We start from the raw sequence: 15,082 nt of genomic DNA on the forward strand, positions 1-15,082 counted from the left end.
GTCACTTGGAATCCCTATTCCCCCAAAATATCCCCCCAAGTCCCTTCACCCCCTTTCCCGGGGAGGCTTGAGAATAATATACCAACTAATTGCCTTAGCAATGAGGGCACAGACCAGACCCTTTGTCTTCAGAACACTGAAAATCAATCAGGTTCTTAAAAGAAGAACTTTATTATAAAGAAAAAAGTAAAAGAATCACACCTGCAAAATCAGGATGGAACGTAACTTTACAGGGTAATGAAAAGATTTAAAGCACAGAGGATTCCCCTCTGGGCTCAGCTTCACAGTTACAAAAACAGGAATAAAACTACCTCTGTAGCATAGGAAAATTCACACAAGCCAAAACAAAAGATAACTTAACACATTTCCTTGCCCTACTTACAATTGCTGTGGTTTTAGATGGATTATTCCAGGTATATTTTCAGGAGATGTTGTACCTGCTTGGCTTCTCCCGCCGTCCAGAGAGGGAACAACAAAAGAGAGCAACAAACAAATCCTTCCCCCCGCCAGATTTGAAAATATCTTCTTTCCTCATTAGTCCTTCTGATCAGGTGCCAACTAAGTTATTTGAACTGCTTAACCCCTTACACGTAACGTGATTCAGTACAGCTGCCTCTATATTTTTGACAGATGGAGATTCCACCACCTCCCTAGGTAACCCATTCCAGTGCTTCACCACCCTCCTACTGAAATAATGTTTCCTAATATCCAACCTAGACCTCCCCCACTGCAACTTGAGACTATTGCTTCTTGTTCTGTCATCTGCCACCACTGAGAACAGCCAAGCTCCATCCTTTTTGGAACCCCACTTCAGGTAGTTGAAGGCTGCTATCAAATCCCCCCTCACTCTTCTCCTCTGCAGACTAAATAACCCCAGTTCCCTCAGCCTCTCCTCGTAAGTCATGTGCCCCAGTCCCCTAATCATTTTTGTTGCCCTCCGCTGGACTTTCTCCAATTTGTCCACATCCCTTCTGTACTGGGGGCCCCAAAACTAGACACAATACTCCAGGTGTGGCCTCACCAGTGCCAAACAGAGGGGAATAATCACATCCCTTGATCTGCTGGCAATGCTCTTACTAATGCAGCCCAATATGGCATTAGCCATCTTGGCAACAAGGGCACACTGCTGACTCATATCCAGCTTCTCATCCACTGTAATCCCCAGGTCCTTTTCTGCAGAACTGCCGCTTAGCCAGATGGTCCCCAGCCTATAGCGGTGCATGGGATTCTTCCTTCCTAAGTGCAGGACTCTGCACTTGTCCTTGTTGAACCTCATCAGATTTCTTTTGGCCCCATCCTCCAATTTGTCTAGGTCACTCTGGACCCTATCCCTACCCTCCAGCATATCTACCTTTCCCCACTCTTAGTGTCATCTGTGAACTTGCTGAGGGTGCAATCCATCCCATCATCCAGATCATTAATAAAGATGTTGAACAAAACTGGCTCAGGACCGACCCCTGGGGCACTCCACTTGATACTGGCTGCCAACTAGACATCGAGCTGTTGATCACTGCCCTTTGAGCCCGACAATCTAGCCAGCTTTCTATCCACCTTATAGTCCATTCATCCAATCCATACTTCTTTAACTTGCTGGAGGGGGAGGGGCACAGGTTTAGTTTTCCAGCACGCTGGACTGAGCTGTGTTTGAAGTCTAGCAGTCCCCATGGAAATAAAGGCCTAAACACCAAGTGGCTATTTGTGAACCAGGAGGTCACGTCTGGTTCATTTCTGGGTAGATGGGAGAGAGACGGTCTGGGGGACACAAGCCCAGAGTATTGTGGGATAGCATTGGTGGACTACTCAAATATGAGCCTGGCAAGAAAGCTTCAGCCACACTCTGCCAGGTATGTGGTTAGGGTCACACACCTGGCATATGTGGGATCTGCCAGCAGGATGTGAGATCAGACCCACCCCTTGGGTGAGGCAGCTGCCCTGTGTCCAGAAGTGGTGCAGGTCCATGTCGGAGGGCTTTGCTTGTGGACAGTTTGGGCTTAAATATATGTCCAAGCCTGGACACACTGCAGTGTAGACACACGCAGTGTGGGCTTGGATAAGTCACCTCCAATCTCTGAGCCTCAGTTGCACCTCTTCTGACTGGGGTTTAAATGATACTTCCCTTGTCGCTGTAGGGCCTGATGTGCAGCCAGGGGAAAGAGGACAGTTGATTTCAGGGGGGTGAGAGGGGTCCCTTGGCTTCCCAAGGCAGGCAGAGTGGGCTAGAGCAAAGGGAACTGGGCTGGGATCCTGCCTTCCCTGCTGCACCCACAAGGAAATGCTCCTTTCCAGGGAACCCACTGCTGTAAGCTGATTGCATGGCCCACGGGAGGAGAAATATGGCCTCTGAGCCCTGCCCTGATGTCACCTCTTGTGCCATGGTTCATCATGGGTTGTGAGGCCTACGGCCTGGTGTTGAGTGTGGGTGGCCCGTGGGTCCCAACAGGCCCTAGAGAGGATACTGAGACTGGAAGACTCTGAGGTCCCTCAGTACTGGAAGGCCCGGGAGGAACGTAAGGCCCATGGGACCCACAAAGCCTGTGAAGACAAAGAGGCCTGTGAAGCCTCTTTCGTTTGTTCCTCTCCTGGAGCTCATGTCTCGTTTTTTTACAGTATCAACTTTCCCCCCAATTTTCATGGTTCTTTTCTAGTTTCCCACCATCATCTCTACAGAGACTCCAACTCCTAGGCACATCCCACCTCCCTCCTGCTTTCCTTCTTTTGCCTCCATTTTTTACCAGTCTATAGACCCCAAACCAAGGAGAAAACCAAGGAAATTCAATGCAAACAACTTGGTGAATGCTGCAAAATCGATTCTTTATTCAGGTTGGACAAATATTTTGCATTTCGGCAGAAGATTTGATCCCAAAATAATCCCAAAGCAGGTTGTAATGAGAGAAGACAGGGAGATGTAATGAAATCATCTGCCTTGGTAAGGAGGTTTGGAGACAAGGTGGGTATTAGGAAGTGGATGATCTGGGTGTGCAGAGGAGGTGGGCATTGAGAAGGAGGTGGATGAAGGAGAATGGAAAAAGCCGAAGTGGTGAAAGAAGTTTGGGCCAGCTGTTTGTCATCATTATGAAAGCTGGCTGAAATATTGATTACAAGGGGAAATTGGATTGTTTTACACAAAGAAAATATTCCCAGCGAGTGTCGACTTCCCTTGAAAACAGGGTCATTTTTTTGGTTATTTGCATAGCTGCAAATAAAACATTTTTCAGTTTTCAGGATATATATATATAATTTTGGCACCATTTTGCCAATAATTTTTTTCAGTTTTTGGCACCTTTTTGCCAAATTACTCAGGTTTCAGGTTTCAGCAGCTCTTAGTCAATTTTGTTTTTGTTGTTGTTTTGGTTTTTCAATAGAGAATCCAAATTTTGCACAGGAAAATCAAACCCCATTTTCAGATCAGCTGTAATAATAATAGGAAGGGAAGGACATTTAATGAAACTGTCTACATTGCAAACAAGATTTGGGTAAAGCTGGGAACAGGAGCAAAAACAGGAGGAGGAATGGCAGGAATTCTGGGAGAAACTTTGGGAAGCTCGGGAAAAGATCTGAAGCGGCAGTACTAGGGCAAAGAAGCTCACATGCCCACATTCAGAATATCATCATGGTGCTGGCATTCTCCATCCTCACAGATGTTCAGGCGACCAGAGACAGAGGGACACGGTCGGGTGTGTTGTATTCTTTGGTGAACTGGGTGTTCCTACAGAACAAGATGGGCTCCTGGCTTATGCAGAGGCGGTACTGCCAGATGTAGAGGTTCTGCTTGTGCTCCAAGTTCACCTGGACTGACTCCTCTTCTTCTCGGGCTTCAGTCCAGTCCTCCTGCCATGTGTAGATGCTTTTCACGCTGTATTTATCCTTGAGGGAGAACTGGAACTGGGTGATGAGCTTGGTGATCTCTCCAGCCTCGCAGGACATCTCAGCAGAAACACTCCAGTTGCGCTCGATGCTGGACATGTAGTGCAGGGTGAAGCCCACCTTGAGGGTGACCATGTCAGACCAGGCGATGGGGGAGTCGGAGTCATATTTCAGGGTCTTGATGCATTCCCAGCCCCCACAGGCGATGCCTTTGGTGAAGGTCAGCCCCCCGGGGAAGAAGCTGAGCACATCTGGGTAGATGGACTAGAAGGAGATCAGGCTGGCAGCGGAGCTCATGTCCTGGTACAGGTAGAACTGAGCCCCCCACTTCTCATCCACCTTGATCAGGGTTAGGAATTCCTGGATCCCAAAGTAGTAGACCCTCTCGCTGCATTCAGGGTCCAGGCAGGAGTCAAACCCACCTTCATCTGTGCTCAAATCCTCCACACTGCGGACTATAACCCAATCCTGGAAGATGATGAAGAACTTCCCACCACACTTCAAATAGTGTCTCCACCACAGCAACAACAAGGAGTCTGGTGGCACCTTAAAGACTAACAGATTTATTTGGGCATAAGCTTTCGTGGGTAAAAACCTCACTTCTTCAGATGCATAGAGTGAAAGTTACAGATGCAGGCATTATATACTGACACATGGAGAGCAGGGAGTTACTTCGCAAGTGGAGAACCAGTGTTGACAGGGCCAATTCAATCAGGGTGGATGTCGTCCACTCCCAATAATAGATGAGGAGGTGTCAATTCCAGGAGAGGAAAAGCTGCTTCTGTAATGAGCCAGCCACTCCCAGTCCCTATTCAACCCAAATTAATGGTGTTAAATTTGCAAATGAATTTTAGTTCTGCTGTTTCTCTTTGAAGTCTGTTTCTGAAGTTTTTTTGTTCAATGATAGTGACTTTTAAATCTGTAATAGAATGACCAGGGAGATTGAAGTGTTCACTTACTGGCTTATGTATGTTACCATTCCTGATGTCCGATTTGTGTGGTTTTTACCCACGAAAGCTTATGCCCAAATAAATCTGTTAGTCTTTAAGGTGCCACCAGACTCCTTGTTGTTTTTGTAGATACAGACTGACACGGCTACCCCCCTGATACTCTCCACCACAGCAGTTGGGATGCAGCTCACAGACCTTGGCCTCTTCATCCATGCTCAGGTACTTCACCACCTGGTAGGAGCCGAGCTGCCCTTCATGATGTAGACATTGGGGTCCCCCACACAGCCCAGGTACGAGGGTGCAATCTCAGGATCTTGATGTTGTGCCCCTTCTCAAGGAGCTCCATCTGCAGGTAGCAGCTCAGGTCAGAGTGGACAAAGTCTCCATTGTCGCTGCGGAAGATGTCTGTGCCTAGAGAGTCCTTCTGAGGGACCAGTGATCCAGGGACTGGCCTGTAGGCCTCGTATGGGGACAAAGGGGAGACAGAGGGAGGGGAGCTGTTGGCAAAAGGATCAAGGCAGTTTGAGAAGATCATGTGCACGTGGTGTTGGACTGGGGAACATCAGGGGACTTCTCTGTTTCTATCAAGGAAAAAATGTTCAGTAACACCAAGAGTGAATCCCTCAGGGCAACCACGACCTCTCTTCACTCACCCCAGTGAAGCTATGGCCGATATACACCAGCTGGGGATCTGTCCCTTTGACACCAATGGAGCTAGAGACATTTGACCTTAGATCATCTGATCTTACGTGAATCTTTGATGCTTGAAGACCCCCCAGTTCCAACAGTGACCAGGCACCTGGTATAGGAATTGGGCAGCCCTGGGAGGTGTCTGCATTGAAATCTCCTAGATGTGCCCTGCAGCCCTATCTCCAGGATGTGGCATTGTCCTGAGGGAAGGAGAGGAAGACAAAGCCCAGGGTCCTGCCTTGGGAGGATCCTGCCTCACATAGGATCCCACTTAACACTGTTGATCTATCTGACTGGGCCATGTCTCCTCTGTCTCACCCCGTAAGTATGAAGGGCTGTCCTGCTGTCAAGGCTGATTCCCCACTCTGGCACTTCAAGTGCATAAGGTGGGAGCCTGCAAGTATTCTAAAAAATAATACTGGCCACTCCGGGCTGCTATTAAACTCCCAAGGTCACAGCTTCTCTCTGACCTTGGATGTGTAAATGCTGCCACCACCCAAGTGCAAAACAACCCCTTTGGACCCAGGAAGGCACATATGGGAATTCCTCCCTTTGGGGTACCCTCAAGCCCTTTCACACCCCTACAGGGAAGAGCTGAGAAAGAAAACAAAGGAAATCAGCTGTCAGGGTTCCCTTCCCACTCTAAACTCTAGGGTACAGATGTGGGGACCCGCATGAATGAGCCCCTAAGCTTATGTCTACCAGCTTAGGTTAAAAACTTCCCCAAGGCTCAAATTCCTTCCTTGCCCTTGGTATCTCTGCCATCACCAACTGATTTAAAGAACATTCAGGGAGGGCCACTTGGAGCCCTACCTCCTCCAAAATATCCTCCCAAGTCCCTACACCCCTTTTCCTGGGGAGGCTTGAGAATAATATCCTAACCAATTGGTTACAAAGTGAGCACAGATCAAACCCCCTGGGTCTTTAGGACACTGAAAAACAATCAGGTTCCTAAAAGAAGTTTATTTAAAAAACATAAAAGAATCACCTCTATAAAATCAGGATGGAAGATAACTTTATAGGGTAACAAAAAGATTCAAAACACAGAGGATTTCCCCTCTAGGCAAAACTTTAAAGTTACAAAAACAGGGATAAACCTCCCTCTTAGCACAGGGAAAATTCCCAAGCTAAAACAAAAGATAATCTAACGCATTTTCTTGCTATTACTTACTATTTTTGTAATATTAGATGCTTAGTTCAGATATGTCTTAGGGAGATGTATTTTCCCTGCTCTGTTTCCTTGTTGACTCAGGGAGACACAGACAAAAAACCTTCCCCCACAGATTTGAAAGTATCTTCTCCCCTTATTGGTCCTTTTGGTCAGGTGCCACCCAGGTTATCTGAGCTTCTTAACCCTTTACAGGTAAAGGAGGAATTAACCCTTTACAGGGTAAGGAGGGATTTTATGCTACCCTTAGCTGTATGTTTATGACATCAGCTGTTGCTACCAGCTAATTAAAGAACATGCACAAACCTCTTAGGACACAAAAAAACCCAATCCTGTTCTTAAAAAAGGTAAATTTTATTAAAAACAAAAAGAAAATATATCTGGGATTTAGGCTATTGCTAGATTTAAAAAGAGTAAATATAATAATTAAACATCAAGAATGGTTTTCCTGAGGTCCAGCTTAATGGTTACAAGCAAAACAAAAGCATTTGGGGGTTAGCACAGAGGAAATCCACAAGCCAAAATAAAGAAATAAACCTGATCGTGTCTATCTAAACATTCCCTGTCCCAGTGATTCCTTCTGGGTATGGAAGATAATTTTTCATACCTGGTTTAAACCTTACACAGCATTCCTGCTTATAGCATTGCTGCTCCGTGTCCCTACAGCCCCGAGAGAACAACAGACAACAAAGGGAAGTTTTTTCACCATTTTAAAAAGTTCTAGCCCTCCCATTGGCTATTTTGGTCAGGTGCCCACTCTTTTTTTTTTTTTTTTTTTTTTTTTTTTGGTGGTACCTATGCAGGGAGGCTTTTTAACCCTTTACAGGTAAAACAAGCAGAGAACAGCTACCGAGAGGGATTTTACAGCTAACAGTCTGGCCGGGTGTCCATCAAAGGGAGCTACCCCCCTCCCTTCATTTATCACATATCCTATGAAAAGTCTTCTGAGATGAAATCCTCTAAGCCTTCTTCCCCTCCATTGCCCCTTACATGGAGCCAGGTTGGGTAAGGAACGAGGGAGTTATGAAACATCACACCCAGCAAACAAAGCCATTCTGGAGAAGTTCCTAGGAACTGGGAGTAAAAGGAAATGACTCAGTAGAGTGATGGGGAGTGGAGAAATGACAGATTTGCCCACAAAGATAGACTTTTAATAGTTCTGCTAGTGCCCCTCAATTCTTACCCACAGCTCCCTATTATCCCAACTCTGGACTCCTCTCCCAAGCTCTGCTGAGGCCCTTCAGTCCCAATTTGCAACCCCCTGCTATCCCAGGGTTAGTCTCACCCCCTCCCCCAGCAAACAGCTCCGCTTGTGCACGGCACTGTTTGGCTCTGAGAACTGTTTCCATTGATGACACAGCCATGCATGGGGATGCACCTTTCACTGTCACAGGGACGAGGAGATGTCCCTGCTCAGATGCTTGGCTTATCGGTCAGGCCTCAGTGCTAACAACCTGCTACAGATGAGAGAGTTTTACCCTGGGTGTCCTCTGCCCAGAGAAGCAAAGACTTTGAGAGCTGAACCACTTGGCCCAGTGGGAAGCAAAGTCCTGAGCTCTGGTTTACAAACCAAGCCTTGAGCTATGGTGCCAGCAGCCCTGTATGATAGACCAGAGCCAGGGGTGAGGGGCTTGTCTGGGCACCTCTGGAATGACCCTTTCCCCTCCAACCAGCCCTCCTGGATTTGCTATTCTGACCTCCTGAGAGTTTGTTTCTCTGCTCAGCTCATTCTCTTCTAAGGAACCCAGAGCAGGAGGTTATCCCTGGGCAAACCCAAAGGCAGAACTTCCGGGTATGGTATGGGCAAGGTGCATTTATGCAAACACTGCCTCATTGTAACAATTGGTTATTGACTCTGGGGTGGCTAACACAACAGAGGAAGAACAATCCAAAGCTAAAGCATAAGACAATTTGCTCAGTTACACACACCCCACTTCACCAAGATCTCTTTCACAACTGATCCACGAAAGTCCACCCTTTGAACCAACTTCCCAAAAATCACTTGAACCCCAGGATCAAATTAACACTTCTAAGTATCTAACAAAGTCCTCCATTTATGACACATTGTCTAGACTGAGTGCAGTTCAAGGGGCTCGCACACAATCTTGTTTTATGTTTGTATACACCTGGAACTTGAGCTGCAGTATGAATCCATTAACTATGGTATACGCACCTCGGGCGTTCCACAGTCTTAGTTATAAGGTGATCATTGTGACGGGTGCCCCCTTTCGATATGCCACCTGATGTGCTGATATACCACTGAGCCCACTTACTCTGCCAGCTTGGGCACCCTTATTACCTGTCTTGCTGAGCCAAGCTATTAATCCTCCTCTAGCACACACATAGGCAGGGCCACACCCAACTGCAGAACGACACAGACACTGAGATCAGCTCTGGGAAGACTCAGCTTAAGGGATTTTCCCCAGCACTCAGATGTCCACCTCCCTTGGAGTGCAGACCCAAAGATATATTATGAAATCTGCCTCCTCCCTCAATGTGCAGGAAGGTGTGCACAGCCTCTTACCCCCTCCTCCCCCCAATTATGAATTGCACGAACTGGGTTATATTATGAACAAGAAATAAGTTTATTAACTACAAAAGGTGAATTTTAAGTGAATATAAGAGATAACAGACAGAACAAAGCAGATTAGTAAGCAAATAAAACCAAACATGCAAAGTACGCTTGTTTTACTTAAGAAATTGGTTACAAATAGTAATTTCTCACCCTAAATATTGAATTAGGCAGGATGCAGAGTTTTTGTAACTCAGAGTTCCAGTTATTTTTCTTACAGACTGGACCCCCGTCTCAGTCTGGACTCACCACTGCCTTTCCCTTCAGGTTGGTTTCTTTTCCCTTCAGGTACTTTCAGCAGTCTTTCTTCTTGGATAGGCCAAAGAGCAGAGTCTCGTTTGTCTTCCTCCCCACCCTTAAATAAGATTTACATAAGATGAGAATCCTTTGTTTCCCAAACTTGACCCCCCTTCTCTTTCAGTGGAAAGTTACAAGAAGTTAAAGACAATGCTTAGTATCAGGTGACCAGACCACCTGACCTAGTATTGTCACAGCTACATCCCAGGACGCCTCCCAGGAGGGATCAGAGTAGCAGCCGTGTTAGTCTGTATCCGCAAAAATAACAGGAGTACTTGTGGCACCTTAGAGACTAACAAATTTATTAGAGCATAAGCTTTCGTGGGCTACAACCCACTTCTTCGGATGCATATAGAGTGAACCATATATTGAGGAGATATATATACACACACATACAGAGAGCATGAACAGGTGGGAGTTGTCTTACCAACTCTGAGAGGCCAATTAAGTAAGAGAAAAAAATCTTTTGAAGTGATAATCAAGATGGCTCAGTACAGACAGTTTGATAAGAAGCAAGTGTGAAAATACTTACAAGGGGAGATAGATTCAATGTTTGTAATGGCTCAGCCACTCCCAATCCCTATTTAGCCCTGAGTTGATTGTGTCTAGTTTGCATATCAATTCCAGCTCAGCAGTCTCTCGTTGGAGTCTGTTTTTGAAGTTTTTCTGTTTTAAGATAGCCACCCGCAGGTCTGTCAAAGAATGGCCAGACAGGTTAAAGTGTTCTCCCACTGGTTTTTGAGTATTATGATTCCTGATGTCAGATTTGTGTCCATTAATTCTTTTGCGTAGAGACTGTCCGGTTTGGCCAATGTACATGGCAGAGGGGCATTGCTGGCACATGATGGCATATATCACATTGGTAGATGTGCAGGTGAACGAGCCCCTGATGGTATAGCTGATGTGATTAGGCCCTATGATGGTGTCACTTGAATAGATATGTGGACAGAGTTGGCATCGGGCTTTGTTACAAGGATAGGTTCCTGGGTCAGTGTTTTTGTTCAGTGATGTGTGGTTGCTGGTGAGTATTTGCTTTAGGTTGGGGGGTTGTCTGTAAGCGAGGACAGGTCTGTCTCCCAAGATCTGTGAGAGTAAAGGATCATCTTTCAGGATAGGTTGTAGATCTCTGATGATGCGCTGGAGAGGTTTTAGTTGGGGGCTGAAGGTGACAGCTAGTGGTGTTCTGTTATTCTCTTTGTTGGCCCTGTCTTGTAGGAGGTGACTTCTGGGTACTCGTCTGGCTCTGTCAATCTGTTTTTTCACTTCAGCAGGTGGGTATTGTAGTTTTAAGAATGCTTGATACAAGATCTCTATCAACCTCTCCAGCGCATCATCAGAGATCTACAACCTATCCTGAAAGATGATCCTTTACTCTCACAGATCTTGGGAGACAGACCTGTCCTCGCTTACAGACAACCCCCCAACCTAAAGCAAATACTCACCAGCAACCACACATCACTGAACAAAAACACTGACCCAGGAACCTATCCTTGTAACAAAGCCCGATGCCAACTCTGTCCACATATCTATTCAAGTGACACCATCATAGGGCCTAATCACATCAGCTATACCATCAGGGGCTCGTTCACCTGCACATCTACCAATGTGATATATGCCATCATGTGCCAGCAATGCCCCTCTGCCATGTACATTGGCCAAACCGGACAGTCTCTACGCAAAAGAATTAATGGACACAAATCTGACATCAGGAATCATAATACTCAAAAACCAGTGGGAGAACACTTTAACCTGTCTGGCCATTCTTTGACAGACCTGCGGGTGGCTATCTTAAAACAGAAAAACTTCAAAAACAGACTCCAACGAGAGACTGCTGAGCTGGAATTGATATGCAAACTAGACACAATCAACTCAGGGCTAAATAGGGATTGGGAGTGGCTGAGCCATTACAAACATTGAATCTATCTCCCCTTGTAAGTATTTTCACACTTGCTTCTTATCAAACTGTCTGTACTGAGCCATCTTGATTATCACTTCAAAAGATTTTTTTCTCTTACTTAATTGGCCTCTCAGAGTTGGTAAGACAACTCCCACCTGTTCATGCTCTCTGTATGTGTGTGTATATATATCTCCTCAATATATGGTTCACTCTATATGCATCCGAAGAAGTGGGTTGTAGCCCACGAAAGCTTATGCTCTAATAAATTTGTTAGTCTCTAAGGTGCCACAAGTACTCCTGTTATTTTTCCCAGGAGGGAGAGAGGTTAGTATCATCACAGTCTTGTTCTTCCTTCCTAATGGTCCATCAAATCTGATGGCCTGTCGTCTGGTGGGTGTCTGCCGAATACACACCCAGTTGTAATTGTTACATAGTCCATATTCCTAACTTTAGATACAGAAATGATACATGCATACAAATTGGATAATTCCATTCAGTAAATCATAACCTTTCCAATGATATCTCACATGAGCCATCTTGAATAAAGCAACAGAGGGTACTGTGGCACCTTTAAGACTAACAGAAGTATTGGGAGCATAAGCTTTCGTGGGTAAGAACCTCACTTCTTCAGATGCAAGACTTGCATCTGAAGAAGTGAGGTTCTTACCCATGAAAGCTTATGCTCCCAATACTTCTGTTAGTCTTAAAGGTGCCACAGGACCCTCTGTTGCTTTTTACAGATTCTGACTAACACGGCTACCCCTCTGATATCTTGAATAAAGTACATCTAGGTCATGTTATATCCATATCATAAGCATATTTTCATAAAGAATATGGAGTGTAATGTCACAACCGTATTTCCCAAAGGGAAAACAGGACACTGCATAGGGCTAGCCCAAGGCCCCTCTTTGCCCCCTCCCCACACAGGGCTGACCTGAGCCACTAATCTTAGGCTAGGTCTACACTGGGGGGGGATCGATTTAAGATACGCAAATTCAGCTACATGAATAGCGTAGCTGAATTCGACATATCCGAGCTGACTTACCCCGCTGTGAGGACGGCGGCAAATCGACCGCCGCGGCTCTCCCGTCGACGGCGCTTACTCCTACCTGGGCTGGTGAAGTACGCGTGTCGATTCGGGGATCGATTGTCACGTCCCGACGAGACGCGATAATTCAATCCCCGAGATATCGATTTCTACCCGCCGATCCACGCGGGTAGTGAAGACAAGCCCTTAGCCACTTCCAACCCCCACACGGGGCTGCTCCAAGCCTCTTGCCCAAGCCCTGCCCCTCCTCCCTGCATGTGGCAGGGGTCGCTGCTTTCCCAAGCCCTGCCTGCCCCCCACATGAGGCTGGGGTCGCTGTACACTCGAGCCCTGCCTTCCACCCCTGCATCACTGCTCACCTCCTGTGTGACTTTTTTGACAAAAGTGGTCATTTGTCGCATTTGCTCTTGCCAACTGACCAAAAAAGTCAGGACACCCGGAACAGCCTGTGTGGGGTGGAAAGGGGTGAACTTTTAATTTCTGATTGCAAAGTAATTTTATTTAAGATATTGCTAAATATATTTAGTCCAGAAGAACAAGAAAAGGGAGGCCAACTCTCACTAGTCATTCAGGGACGTGACACCCGCTGCTTTCAATGCAGGGATTCTTCTACATAAATGAAGTTGGGGGACCTTTCAATCGGGGCATAGGAGCTACAGAATCATGTGATACTGAAAGACCCTGTACTCAACTTTATAAGTGTCATAAGAACATAAGTCATCTGGATCTGTGTGGGCTGGGAGGAAGTCATAGGATTTTTCTGCAGGTGCTAAAATCATTGGCAAGTAATAAATGCAAATCTCTAGAGCACTGTTGACCAGGGGCTCTAGAGACCCTAGTTCAAGACCTGTGGGATTATAACAGTTCAGAGAAACCTCACCACCCTAGGGGAGATTGCATAGACCAATTGGAGCTGGTTAAAGAAGGCACGGCTGAAACCAAACCAAACAACAACTAACCCTGGCTCTACAAAAGAAAGGAAAATAAGCCAACAAAAATGACAGCCCACAAGCGATAAACTGGGAAACTGATTTTGTTTTCTTTCCTGTTTATACAAACACCTTCAGTGGCCGAGTGCTGATGTATGTACCTTGCCAGTGGTTCAAGAGTGAGATTAAAAAGGAGGAGTGAGAGGGGACAGCCTTGTCTTGGTGCTCTTTCTAGCAGAAAAGTGGGAGAAATAATTCCCATTAGTTGGAGTGACGTGCAGGGAGAGTTGTGTAAGTCATTGACCCAGTTGAGGAATATGGAAAATGCTGAAAGTCTGTGTTTTTTAAGGACTGCCATTAGATGAGGCCACTCATCCCTATCAAATGCTTTCTCTGCATCTAAAGATAAGTCTATGAAGGGTAAATCTGACATCTGAGTTTGTTGGATCAAGTGAGCGATTTTTCTCATATTATCAGCAGCCTATCTTCCTTTAATGAAACCAAACTCATCTGTGTGTATAATTCATGGGATAATGGTGTTGAGTTGTGTCGCTAACATTTTTGCAATTATTTTGCGATATGTGTTCCATAGAAATATGGAGTGGAAGTCACAACAATTGAAACCATCTTTGTTCCTCTTTAATATTCAATTAATTAATTAAAGCAGTTCTCATGTCATGAGACATTATTCCTTTTTGGAATGTTTCAGTGAGGACCTTTCTACTGGTAAGTGGCAAACTGGCAGACACAAAAATAGAGGAGGCACGCGCTGGGGTGGGGGGCCAGGAGGAAACCTGCAATTCAGGGCATGGCCCAGCAATAAGGTAAGGGGGGGCTGCCGCAACACAGAACCAGGGTCTGGGGCCAGGCCCCCAAAACTGCAGACTTAACTGAAACAGCTCAGCAGGCTACCTGTCTCCAGCACCCAGACACACAGTTCCCAATGGGATCCAAACCCCAAATAAATCAGTTTTACTCTGTATAAAGCTTAAATTGTTCACCCTCTATGTCACTGATAGAGAGATATGCACAGCTGTTTGCTCTCTCAGGTATTAATCACTTACTCTGGGTTTATTAATAAACTAAAGTGATTTTATTAAGTATAAAAAGTAGGATTTAAGTTTCAAGAAATAACAGACAGAACAAAGTGAGTCACAAAGCAAAATAAAGCAAAAACACGCAAGTCTAAGCCCAATACATTAAGAAACTGATTACAGGTAATATCTCACCCTCAGAGATGTTCCAATGAGATTCTTTCACAGACTAGACTCCTTCCTAGTCTGGGCCCAATCCTTTCCCCTTGTACAGTCTTTGGTAGATCCAGCAGACATCTCAGGTTGTAAGCAGGGGTTTTCTATTGACTGGCAGCCCCCTTTCTCCTGCTCCACCCCCTTTTATAACTTTGGCACAAGGCGGGAAACTTTTGTCTGTGCTTGGTCCTCACCCCCGCCTCATCAATGGAAAAGTACAAGGACTAAGATGGATTCCAGTATCATGTGACATGGTCACATGTCACTGTAATACCCCTAGTCTCCATTCTTCCTGGGTTGGCCGACACATACACAGGAAGGCTTCCAGGTAAATAAACCATTTACAACCAATTGTCCTAGTCAGTGGGAGCCATCAAGTTCCTAATGCCCCATTGACGGCCCTCATTGGTGTGACTA

Source organism: Emys orbicularis, chromosome 12, assembly GCF_028017835.1.
Source record: "Emys orbicularis isolate rEmyOrb1 chromosome 12, rEmyOrb1.hap1, whole genome shotgun sequence".
NCBI classification, from domain to species: domain Eukaryota; kingdom Metazoa; phylum Chordata; order Testudines; family Emydidae; genus Emys; species Emys orbicularis.